Source organism: Ranitomeya variabilis, chromosome 4 (genome assembly GCF_051348905.1).
Source record: "Ranitomeya variabilis isolate aRanVar5 chromosome 4, aRanVar5.hap1, whole genome shotgun sequence".
Classification (NCBI taxonomy): Eukaryota; Metazoa; Chordata; class Amphibia; order Anura; family Dendrobatidae; genus Ranitomeya; species Ranitomeya variabilis.
The window spans coordinates 208,917,787-208,931,379 of NC_135235.1; the positions used below are offsets into that span (position 1 = coordinate 208,917,787).

Consider the following 13,593-nt stretch of genomic DNA (forward strand, 5'->3'; position numbering starts at 1 on the left):
TAAAGTGGCCAAATCTAAGGGCCGTATAATACCCAGTATTAATGCTATACACTACCCAAATCTGTCTGATAAAGTGGCCAAATACAAAGACCAAACAGTGCCCAAATAATAGTGCCATACATTGCCAATACTGTGTGATAAAGCGGCCAACTACAAGGACTGTATAGTGCCCAAATCATAATGCAAGACCATGTTGTAAAGTGGCCAGATATAAGGACCATACATTGCCCAAAACTATACAAAAAAGTGGCCAAATACAAGCCCCATGCAGAGCCCAAATAATAATGCTGTACTGTGTACAAATAATAGCACATAAAACGATCAGAGAACACCACAATATCAAGTCTGGACAGTGACCAAATAAAAGCCACTGAGTCCCGAAGCAGCAAGAGAGAGTAGAGTAATCCTAGGGATTTTGGAGACCCCAAATGAAATGATCCCTCTTTCTAGGGGTTCTATAACTGTACATAAAAAGATGACACAAAGTGTTTGGAATTCCTCATTCCAGAGGTGTAAAGTAAAGCTCCTGAGCATCTGTAACAAAGTACCCACCTAGTATGTGCCATACTTTGTCTTATGTTCGACTCCTCCGGCACAAGAGTCCGGCAACGATCACAACAGTCCGGCAACGATCACGCCTTATCACTAGATTTATGGCAGTGGTTTCCAACTCTCTGATAGTTCTGAATCCACAACTTCCAATATGCCCGGTGCTGAATGTGGTGGTTTTGCAGCTGCCATGGAGCCACATGTTGGAGACTCAACACTGCAGGATTCAGAATGGTGTATTTCAGCATTTCATGGAAGCTCTAGGATTCAGCATGCCATGACATATTCATATAATGCAATACTACTGCACAGTCCTCTAGGCACGAATAATCCTCTATTTTTTTTTACTATTTTCGATCAATACCATATAAAATATAAATGAAGCCTCTGAGATACTAAGAATACCAGTACTGGAGCTACGGTAATTCCTCTTTCATGGTTCCTTCTACATTTTCTTCCTAGCGGATCATCAGGGTCAAGGGGTCGAGGATTGGTGGAATGTAACAGGAGGGGAGAAATCTCTTCCATCCTAATCCCTGCTATGTATGCATGAAGAAGCTTATCCCAGCATTAATAATTTCTGATGTTGGCATGTTTTACTATGGAACCTTTTCCGTCTGCTATTAATTAGAGTATCAGGTCAGTTAAGGAAATCTAGGTTGCAAAGAAGAGTTCCTCAACCATGTAAATCTACTGAATCTCAGAAAATATGAAAAATGTATGACATGTTAGAGAGCCCGGAGGAACATTCATCATACATGTACGACAATTGCTTTCACTGTACAGAGATCCAGTGGGGTGTAAAATGTGTCATAATCGAGCCATCGCTGACATAGGAGCAAATGCTTCATGGAGATCTCCAAACGAATGATTATTTGCCCATGTTCCTTAATTGTTGCTTTCCAGATGTTGCAAGACTACAATTCCAAGCATGTCGGCTCCCAACCTGAATTTAAGCATAGCAGGTGATTATTCACTCGAAGACCTTGCAGAACTATATGTCTAATTGCTTCTTGATAGCACCTGTTCCTCCATTCATCATCAAAGAAAATGACCCATCAGTCTCTCCTGTTAGACATCATGGTGCACAATTGGTTGAAGGCTAGCAGAACTTCAAAGGGCTTCCAAGGACAAGCTTTACACTAGCCAATCTGTCTTATAGATCCTGGCCTTCACCCTTTCTCACCTACACAGGTATCTGGACTTATGTGATGGGCCCTTGAGTTGAGTCCATGGAGTGGCTTCTGGCCGGTGGAGAGGGCTGGCAGAGGATGGTCAGGTTAGTACCAAGAGGTCAGGATCAAAAAGAAAACTCAGGGAATAGAATAATGAAAATACAAGCCAAGGTCAGAAACAGGAATCAAACTAGCTAAGCAGGAGCAGAATAACCAGGATGTGAACCAGGGTAAATTGAACTTATAACTGGCAACTGAAGCAGGGAGCGAGGTTTATATGGCATGATGCTCAACCCAAGGCTCGCAAACTGGAGCCAACGAGAAAGCCGAGATCAAGATTTGGCCCCCAAGTTCCCTGTTTGTGCAACACCACAAATTCCAGAATATTAAACAGTATTGCTGCGCTGTCGCCCTGAGCTGAGCCACCTGCAACGATGGTGCAGTGCCGCTCAGGGAAGATGCCGAAGGAACACTGGATGTTACAGTGCCTTTCCCATATAGTAATCAAACGATAGGGTCATACTTTGTGTGAAAAGTGTCCAAACAAGACTGCCACTGAATTAGGGCCTGGAGCTGCCACTGGGTTTTCATAGGTTCCAACTTATTTATGGGAATAAGGGTATGAGTTGTAGATGTCTGTGTCATCATAACCAGTGGCGCCCCTGTTAAGGACTATCAATAGCTCAAACTACACATTGATCTGCTCCGTACATCCAGATATAATAATGTTAAAAAGCTTAACTAAAAGTCTTCAACAGCCTTAGGTAATCAATTTCAAATTGGTGGAGGTTTGACACCTGTAACCCCCACCATATAGCCTGTAACCCACACCATATAGCCTGTAACCTCCACCATGTAGCCTGTAACCTCGACCATATAGCCTGTAACCCCTCCATATAGCCTGTAACCCCCTCCATATAGCCTGTAACCCCGACATATAGCCTGTAACCCCCTCCATATAGCCTGTAACCCTGACCATATAGCCTGTAACCCCGACCATATAGCCTGTAACCCCAACCATATAGCCTATAACCCCGACCATATAGCATGTAACCCCAACCATATAGCCTGTAACATCCACCCTATAGCCTGTAATCCCGACTATATAGCCTTGAACCTCCACCATATAGCCTGTAACCCCGACCATATAGCCTGTAACCCCGACCATATAGCCTGTAATCCCCTCCATATAGCCTATAACCCCAACCATATAGCATGGAAAAATAATTAACAGTATGACATCAAGTGATCAGTAATGCAAAGAGAATATACTGTATATACAGTGGGGAAAAAAAGTATTTAGTCAGTGACCAATTGTGCAAGTTCTCCCACTTAAAAAGATGAGAGAGGCCTGTAATTGACATCATAGGCAGACCACAACTATGAGAGTCAAAATGAGAAAACAAATCCAGAAAATCACTTTGCGTGATTTGGCAAGATTTCTTTTGCAAATTATGGTGGAAAGCCTCAGACTGGAAGTATGGGAGCGACCTTTCCCACTCACGCTCTTTTGGTCACTCCTAAATCCCGGACCCAAAATCCGATCCCATTAAGAATCCTTTCAGTAACCGACCATTACTGGGGTATTCTCTTCTTTGATTTACATCACCGAGGGCTGCCACTTCGGTGACACATACCTACCATCCAGGACTTTACCTCCTGCTTCCTTACAATATATAACACAAAGTAAAAGTAATTTGCACATCAATTCAATATGTTCTTTGTGATATTAAGGTTGGTTATTACACATTTGGTTCCATTGTTTAAACCGTGGCCATTCATTCTATTGATCGCTCCTGGGCAGGTGAGGTCGAAAGCCGACAATATTCGGAGCAAGCCAAAAAAATATACATCTGCATCAGATGAATCAAACTGTTTTATTTGGTGATGGCAGCTTTATAAAATACTAATATAATAAAAATGTGAAATTTGTCCAATGATTCCGGTGCGTTCCTCAACAGCAAGTTTAGACATTCCAATGCTGAAGAGGATGAACACTAGAGAGAGCTGTGCTTACTCCAGGATGGGGGCAGCAGACAGAACAAAGCATGGAGAGAGGAGCATGAGCATCCAAGGGAAATTGCTCTAAGCAGCATTGTAAGGCGACCTCGGGAGACCAGGCGCTGGGAAGGAGACCGGTCGGCAACAAGGAGGATATAGGACCATGGGGTGCGTGCCTGTAGGGGAGGAGGGGAGAGAGCTCTTGGGATGATGAAAAATCACAGAAAAAAAAAAGGCTTGGGTGCATTAGCCAGCTCATTGGCTTGCTACAGTAAGCAGTAGTGGATTTCTGTTAGGATAGGCGTTATGCTGCAGGACTAGTCAATGCTACAAGATTGGACTGATGCTGGGAATAGAAAACCAGGAGACAGCCAGACCTTGTGTGTGGGAGGACTACGGTGTATCACACTGCCACATCCTGCTGGGAGCAGCCAGAGTGGGGGTTGCAGCGATTCGCAGGGACTGAGTGCTTGGAGCCGGATTTGGGGGAGAAAGGTTGCCTTGGAAGAAGTGACGTCCAGGAGAACATGTCAAGCCAAAGAGCAGGGTGACTTGCCCTGCAGCTGCATTGGGTTGTCACCTCCCGTCTGCACTCTGGCAGCCAAAATCAGCAGGTAGGACCCTTACTTTACACCCCATCCATTCTAATTTCTATGCTGCAAGAATAAAAAAAAGCCTTTGTATCCCATGCATTTCCCTCCTTATAACGCCTTGTCTCATGGACTGGCTATTGTGCATGTACCGCTCGATTCTGTGTATACGGATACCGGTTGGCACTGCTGACACCGTGTATCTAAGGGTCCTTCGGAGGAACCACGGGACATGAATAATGACATAGTTGGAAAAAAAAAGACACATGTCCATCAAGTTCAATCATGAGTAAACAAATAAATAGAATTTGTAAGCAATGAAATCTTCAGGGTTTTTTTGGGTGGCACTAGGGTGTCCCCGGGCATTGACTGTTCTCAGCTGTACGTATATATGTCACATACTTGTATGTGCCCCCCACCATTATTATTCCCAAGGGTCACATCCCGGATAAGATAGAGGTCAATATCACTCCTAAAACTCTGCCAGGAGGAGAGACACTGAGTTTGTTTCCCCCCATGCAGCCTCAGACTTATTACCAAGGTAATTTGCAGTTTATTCCTGATTTGCTTCCATCTTTCTCCCCCCCAAAAAAAAAGATTAAAAAAAAGTAGCATGAAGAAGAGGAGGAGGAGGAGGAGGAGAAGGAGGAGAAGGAGGAGGAAGGCCTTGGGACTGGGAGACAGGCGGAGGGGCTGTTTAAGGTGACACTTGGGGATTGAGTTGATGGCTTCATGAGGAGCTGTCCAGTGTGTGGTGCTGAAATCTCAGGCAGAGGATGGAAACTCTCCAGTCGGAGCCTCTGTGTCCTGCAATGTCCACGGTCCTGGTGTCATCCCACAGATGATGATGATGATGATGTGTCCCAGCTTCTGAGATAGGAATTGTACTAATGGGATTTGTGTTCTGAGTGCGTGATTGCAATTACATAATGGAAACCAGTGATGGCCTCTATGCATCGCCTCGTTATAAACTTATCATTCTGCGTCCTGGAATATAGTCAGACAGGAATTATTCTCTGCAAATTGTCTGTACAAGGTGTAACGTCAGCTGTGTGGTCAGAAGACAATTCACTTTACACCTGAACTGGACGAATCCTACTGCAGGCGACTCCATGGCTTCTGATGTATCACCTACACCACATAGAATAGTCTCTCCATCCCTCTACATGACTGCGACTGTTCTCCTTCTATCTGCTATGTATCTCATATCTATTATCTATCAACTATCTATTATCTATCATCTATCCATCTATCTATTATCTATCTATCTATCATCTATCTATTATCTATTATCTGTCATCTATCTATTATCTATCATCTATCCATCTATCTATCATCTATCTATTATCTATTATCTATCATCTATCTATTATCTATCTGTCTATTTATCGATCTATATCTATCTATCTATCTATCTATCTATCTATCTATCTATCTATTATCTATAATCTATCTATTATCTATCTATCTATCTAAAAAAAAAAATTGGAACAGCACACATATAAAAGTACTATGGGTGCAGGGCCTCTCAGCAAGGAGTCCCCTCAGTGCAAAAGCATATAGATTCAGAAAAAGAGGCAGCACTCCAGTATTTTAAAAAATACAAAAGGGACTTTAATAGCCCTGGTGGCGTGGTGATGTTTCGGCTACAATGAGCCTTTCTCAAGTCTGTCTATCTATCTATCTATCTATCTATCTATCTATCTATCTATCTATCTATTATCTATCTATCTATCTATTATCTATCTACCTATCTATCTATTTATCTATCTATCTATTATCTATATCTATCTATCTATCTATCTATCTATCTATCTATCATCTATCTATTATCTATCTATCTATCTATCTATCTATCTATCTATCTTTCTATCTATGTATTATCTATCTATTATCTATCTACCTATCTATCTATCTATCTATCTATCTATTTATCTATCTATCTATCTATCTATTATCTATCTATTATCTATCTATCTAGCAATTATCTATCTATTATCTATAATCTATCTGTCATCTATCTATCTATCTATTATCTATCTATATCTATTTAATTATCTATCTATTATCTATCTATTATCTATCCATTATCTATTATCCATCTATTATCTATGTATCTATCTATCTACAGTATCTATCTATTATCTATCTATTTATCTATCTATTATCTATCTATTATCTATCTATCTTTATATATATCTATTATCTATCTATCTATTTATCTATTATCTATCTATCTATCTATCTATCTATCTATCTATTTATCTATCTATCTATCTATCATCTATCTATCATCTATTATCTATCTATTTATTTATCTATCTATCATCTATTATCTATCTATAATTATCTATCTATCTATCTATCTATCTATCTATCTATCTATCATCTATCTAATATCTATCTATCTCTCTATTATCTATCATCTATTATCTATTATCTATCTATCTATCTATCTATCTATCTATCTATCTATCTATCTCTATTATCTATCTATCTATCTCTATTATCTATCTATCTATTATCTATCTATTATCTATCTATCTAACTACCTATCTATCATTATCGACTGTATCCATTATCTATCTATCTATCTATCTATCTATCTATCTATCTATCTATCTATCTATTATCTATCTATCTATCTATTATCTATCTATCTATGTTATTATACCGCCACTATGTATTATATTGAAGAATATGATCTTTTGTCCTTGGAAACTTCTCTGTCGCCGGTAATGTAAGGTATAGCGTCCATACTGTTGCTTGTCATAGTTGCAGCCTCTTTGGCATCATAGACATTTGCATTTATTTGTGCTTCTTTGTGTCCTGCCCCCTCTGCAGTATCTGCCCCTGTATGTTGTAATGCATTCATGTCACAAGTAGAATATTGTGCCCATGAATCTGGGGGACGTGCTCCGAATCCTACTACCATCTCAGAAACTATAGCTGCAGGGGACGCTCTATGGACGTAATGATGATGCATACACTGTTCCCTATGGATGTATCCAGCATGTGAAATTACACCAAACCTTTCCCCCCATTTCTTATACTGTATATGGCATTTTATATCTGTAGTTAGGGACAAGATGGATAAAACAGAACTCAGTTGGAATTAAAGTTTTGGTTTGGATCTTGCCAAAGCTCCAAATTGGTTGTGATCTGTCCCCTGTGAGTCACCAGAACTGGGCGTCTGGGGGGTTTCATAGATTTTTACTTGCCCTGCAGGGCACATACTTGAACATCCCTCTGGTTTTCATTCTTAGGTGCAGTTTTCCAGTAATGGACAATGGTCTAATGTTCTGGTGATCGCGAGGGTCCCGTTCCAACCCGTTAAGCGATTGCTTAGATCCCAATGTTCACTGTGACAAATTTCTAGAAATATGGGTATCTGGAAGGTGTCAAGGTATTAAAATGGCTAGGATTGGATTAATAGTGGGGTAAGCTCTTTGCCAAGTTTGCGCATGACATAGAGGGGCCATATGGGGGGAACTAAGACCCCTTATTTAAACCTCTCCACCATCCTAGCATGTTTAGCAAACTAGCTTGTAGGGAACAGCTGGAGGCCCATGGGGTGTGCAGATGCAAAGTGTGATCATCGTGGACTTCTTATTCTATAGCATTGCCACTTATACAGTAAGTTCACCCTAGATGATCGCCAGAATGCAACCTCAGGCAGTGTCATAAAATAGGATGTCTTGTACACAGATCCTTGTTAAAAGATGTACATATAATAATTACTCCTGTCCTGATTCCATTTTATTTAGTAAAAGATCCCCTTAATTTATGTCCAATTGAGTATTACCAGCCCAATGACTTCTGAACGTCTTTAGGAGATTGGTCCGCCGATTAACAAGTAGCTTCTGGTTTCTTCACTACAGGATGGGGCTTGTCATGCAGAGCTGGGTTGTGTAATTTTGAGAACCTGTTTTCTTTTGGAAACCAGATGATTGTGGGACTCTCCTAGTTTAAATGGGGCTCTCCTAGTTTAGATTGGACTTTCCTAGTTTAGAATAGATTCTCCTAGTTTAGATGGGATTCTCCTAGTTTTAGATGGGACTCTCCTAGTTTAGCTGGGACTCTCCTAGTTTAGATGGGACTATCCTAGTGTAGATGGGACTCTCCTAGTTTAGATGGGACTCTCCTAGTTTAGATGGCACTCTCCTAGTTTAGATGGGATTCTCCTAGTTTAGATGGGATTCTCCTAGTTTAGATGGGATTCTCCTAGTTTAGATGGGACTCTCCTAGTTTAGATGGGATTCTCCTAGTTTAGATGGGACTTTCCTAGTTTAGATATGAGTCTTCTAGTTTAGATAGGATTCTTCTAGTTTAGATGGGACTCTCTTAGTTTAGATGGGGCTTTCCTAGTTTAGAAGGGATTATCCTAGTTAAGATAGGGCTTTCCTAGTTTAGATCGGACTTTCCTAGTTTACATGGAACTCTTCTAGTTTAGATGGGATTCTCCCAGTTTAGATGAGATTCTCCCAGTTTAGATGAGACTCTTCTAGTTTAGATGGGACTCTTCTAGTTTAGAAGAGATTCTCCTAGCTTAGATGGGATTCTCCCAGCTTAGATGGGTCTTTTCTTGTTTACAAGACATTCTCCTAGTTTAGAAGATATTCTTCTTGTTTAGATGGGATTCTCCCAGTTTAGATTGGACTTTCCTAGTTTAGATGGGAGTCTCTCCTAGTTTAGATAAGACTCTCCTAGTTTAGATAGGACTCTTCTAGTTTAGATGGGATTCTCCTAGTTTAGATGGGATTCTCCTAGTTTAGATTTGACTCTCCTAGTTTAGATGGGACTCTTTTAGTTTAGCTGTTATTAAAGTTAATACTAATGATGAGCGAATATACTCGTTACTCGAGATTTCTCGAGCATGCTCCGGGGTCCTCCGAGTATTTTTTATTGCTCGGAGATTTCGTTTTTCTTGCCGCAGCTGAATAATTTACATCTGTTAGCCAGCATAAGTACATGTGGGGATTCCCTAGCAACCAGGCAACCCCCACATGTACTTATGCTGGCTAACAGATGTAAATCATTCAGCTGCGGCAAGAAAAACTAAATCTCCGACACTAAAAAATACTCGGAGGACCCCCGAGCATGCTCGAGAAATCTCGAGTAACGAGTATATTTGCTCATCACTAGTTAAGACCCATCGTTTCTTCCTTCAAAATGGTTGTCTTCTCCAGAGAAAACCCTTAACATTGATCTATTCTGTCTGAGCAGAAATAGGAGTGTTGTGAGAGCTCTGTCAGTAACAAATGGATGAAAGGTAACATTTTCATGGCCACCACTAAAGATCATAGTAGAAGAGCTGTAGGTGACTGTTTCTTCATCTTATCTTATCTTGGTTTTGCTTACTGTCAGTACCAGTTTAAAGCAGCACTTTGGGTATTTTTGCCTATATTCTGCTCCTGTAAATGACAATTTTATTTGAAATGCCATTGTGGATTGTCTACCATATTGATGCCTTTTTCTCTAAAATATAGTCAGCATTGGGGGAATCATATCAAAGACGATGCTACCTGTTCATGCTCTGCTCCGATTCCTACCCTATCATAAAGGCCACTAATGATAAATCAGTGCCATGCTGAGAGTACACACTGCAGAGTTTCAGTGTATTCTATGTAATCTTCTGTCTCCCTGCCTCCTGCTTGTGATAAGCTACTTTCTATCACTCCTTACAAGCAGGAGGCAGAGAAGCAGACTGAATCTTTATCTCACTGAATACACTAGAAATTCTACACACAGCATACATAGAGAATGAAGGCAGGCAGTATGCATTAGGAGAGTGTTATAACTAGAGCTTATCATTGTATGAACTCATCTAATGTATCATTGCATCATTGCACTCTTCTATAAAGCAGAGGGCAGAGCTTGGTGGGAAGAGGTATGAGAGCTGCCTTTATAGATTTGATAGGTGATTATATCATCCTGTATTTAACAGGATGTCAGAGACCGACCTCCTGTCTATACAGCAAAGCATGTATCTCAATGGGTAGTCAGATCGGAGATCACATGTGGCAGCTGCATGTAAATAAAGGGTGCATGGATGCAACTAAGATGAAACAAATTACTAAAATAATTCAGTAGAGATGGTAGTATATTTGCAAAAACAAATATATGCTGTAGCGCTACTGTAAGGGAATTGGTTTATAGATTCTTTGATGCGGCAGAATTGCTTTCTGAATTGGGTAGGAGATGATGCAAAGATAAAGAATTATGGGAAGGGATTCTTATCTAAATTTTTTGCAGAAAAAGACAAAGGAAGATACTATCGTGCAGTAGTTGCTCTCGGTACATAGTCTGAGAGACAAAGCGGAAGGAAAGGCTTGTGGTTGGAAGTGTATATTGCAATTAGAGTGAATTAACTCCTCCATGTGAACACATTTATCAGACTAATGAGCGAGCGGAGCAGGACACGGTGAACTCTACTTTTCACGCTATGTACATCTAAAAAGGCCAACTCGGCTCCGCTTTGGATGATCCAGTAAGGGGACGTTAAATCCTTTGTCACCGGCGTGGTGAGAGCTTTATTGAATCTTCTGATTTCATCTCCATCCAGCATTTCCTTTAATTAGGCAATGTTGTGAGTAAAAGCGTGCAATCATTTTTAGTTGATTAACGTGAGCAATTATTCGTCTGTTTACTCTTCCTCGGCGACAGAGAGAAAATACCAAGCTAAAGTTAACCTTTATGTATTGGTTGTATAATGCCAGAGTACAAGAGGGAACTAAGTTAATTAATTATTGGTGATTTACTGTAGATGTTTTTAGGCTCGTTACTCATAACCTAGCTTTGATCCCCAAGGTGTAGCCACCATAAAAGCATGTGGGTGCAACAGAGTTCACGAAGACGGGGGACAGCTTGGGATGACCTTGTGTACAACTCCCCCAAAACTCAAATACTCTAAACTAATGATGGGTCATTCAACATGGAGGGATGGGGAGAATGGCATTGTGGCCAATCATAAGGACCTCCTATTCTTCAACGGAAGATGAAGTTTGGTAGCAGTAAGAGGAGACCAAATGTGAATTATTGTTGTAGGCATCAGTCTGTTGAAGGTGGACTCTGCGGTGAACCCCTCATTCTTTCCATATACAGCGTTTTTTACCCTTGTTACCCAACTCCCAACTAATAGTGCACCAATGTGGGATGCAAAGATTACAGAAGTACCGTAACTCAGCACCCGTCTTTTGTATAGCTACTTCAAAAAAGACCCAATATTGAAATGGTAATGCCAAGATGGAAAAGTCATGGAATTATGGAAATCACTGAATGGATGATCTGGAAACAATGGTAAAATGGAAAGAAAATGTTCAAAACCTCTTGATTTGTTGAGTCTCGAGTTTGAGCGACTCATGCAGAGATCCATGGGTGTACAGTTTTGGCTGATTTTAGTTCAGTTAATTATTAATGGTCTTCTGAGGAAGGTTCTGCTGCCTTGAATGCACTTGGGCAAATCATCAAGATCCGCTACTGGCAGCTCCTGTTCACTGACCATTGACATCTCAGATGTGCTCGTTGGGAGACAAGTCCGGAGACGCTACAGGTCATAGTAGCTCATTTAGGCCACACAGGGGGCTCATAGTAGGCTGGCATTGTGGTGTTGAAAAACGGCTTCTAGGACACTTTGGCTGTGCCATTGGTTCCCTAGCTAAATCAATGTAGTGCCGAACTGTATGTGCACCTGGAATGAAGGTAGACTAGAGGGATCCGGCTATTGTAAATTATGCCACCCCTCACCATAATCCTGGGAGTAGGACCAGAGTGACCTTCCTTACTGAAGAACTCTTCTTGAGGTTGACCATGGTGTCTCCTGACCAATCTTAAGTTATCACTGCATCAAAGCATAGCAGGACTAATCACTAAAGAGGTTAAACCTCCATTCCAGCCTCCAGTGACATCTTGAGTTGCATCATGATAACCTTTGAGAGTGGTGATGTTCCTGTGAAGCACCTGGATGTCTGGCTCATATCTCAATGTTGTGCAAATGTATTCTGATGGTTTGTTTAGAGGCTGTTTGATGCCTTAGGCTTGGCATAGGACGTCCAATTTTTACTGAAGTACAGGATGGATGAGTTGTGGAACTAGTGGTGCGGCCATTTCTCCAAAGTGCCCTAAGAGTCATTTATCAACACCACAACGTCAGGCTGCATGTTGCTGGTGGTACAATGAGCAGCCTGCATGGCCTAAATATGTCATCATGGCTGCGGGGTCTCTTGACTTGTCTTCCATCGAGTACATCTGGGACGTCATTGGTCGGTGATTACAAAGGAGCTGCCAGCAGCGGATCTTGATGATTTGCCTGAATGCATTCAGCAGTAAAACCTTCCTGAGATGACCATTGATGACCTTACTGATAACAACCAAGGCTGGAAGTGCCGAGATTTCTACACATGGCTCACACTCCAGACTGAATAAATCGAGATGTTCCGCAAATTTAGTTTCCACTTTTTCATCATTTGCAGATCAGTAACGTCTCCGTCCTGTGATTTCCAAAATGTCACAACTTTTCCTTCTTGGTGCCGCAATTTCAATGTTGAGGAATGAATATCATAGTGGCTCGTGCTTGATGAGAGATTTTGGTCTAACATTAAGTTACACCATTTCTTAGTTAACTTACTTAACTATATTATGCCATCCTATACCATGTCATTGCGTATGGTGCTATAATGGCATTGTTGGTTAGACTGGGTTCACTTTTTGGCCTAATAGAGTAATGCTAAATTACGGTCCACTATGTGAATAATTAGGCCCTGCAGTGCTTAGTAAAGCCCCCTCCATTTTTTTTGCCCCTTTGTACAGTGCAGGAACAAAAAGTCAGTTTCTATAAGCTCCAATATAATAAACATTTCAAAAATATCTTTCCCTCTGCAAATTCTGTCCCAATCTATACAGCAAAGTTAGTGAACGCAAAGAACCAACCACCTCGAGCAAGGATACCAACCCCAGAAAAAGGATAACAAAGCAGGGTATACGTATTAAAATTTATAAATCTTTATTAGTAGTAGTGATACATATGAATAAAAGTGCACATGTTGGATAATATAATAGAAATAAAATCTCCAAAAAATATAATAGCCAATATAGGCATACGGTGTACCAATAAGAAAATTAGTAATATTATATAGTAACTATATGTATATGTCTCCAGGGAAAAGGTAAAAAATGTGTAAAATCGTGAAGCATTATAAAGGAATAACCCGTAATAGGGTTAAAAAGGAGAAAACCAGTATAAAATATAAAGTGCCAGGTGTGCGAAGTGCAATCGTGCA

At 40.7% G+C, this 13,593-nt stretch overlaps 1 protein-coding gene across 1 annotated transcript in view; it reads left to right on the forward strand.

Moving 5' to 3' along the window:
* Positions 1 to 3,735: 3,735 nt before the first annotated feature.
* Positions 3,736 to 13,593, forward strand: part of SHANK1 (SH3 and multiple ankyrin repeat domains 1) — a 537,634-nt gene continuing 527,776 nt past the window's right edge. Inside the window, exon 1 of the mRNA XM_077259811.1 lies at positions 3,736 to 4,339. The gene's annotated coding sequence lies outside the window, so the exon portion shown is untranslated. The remainder of the gene's footprint in view (positions 4,340 to 13,593) is intronic.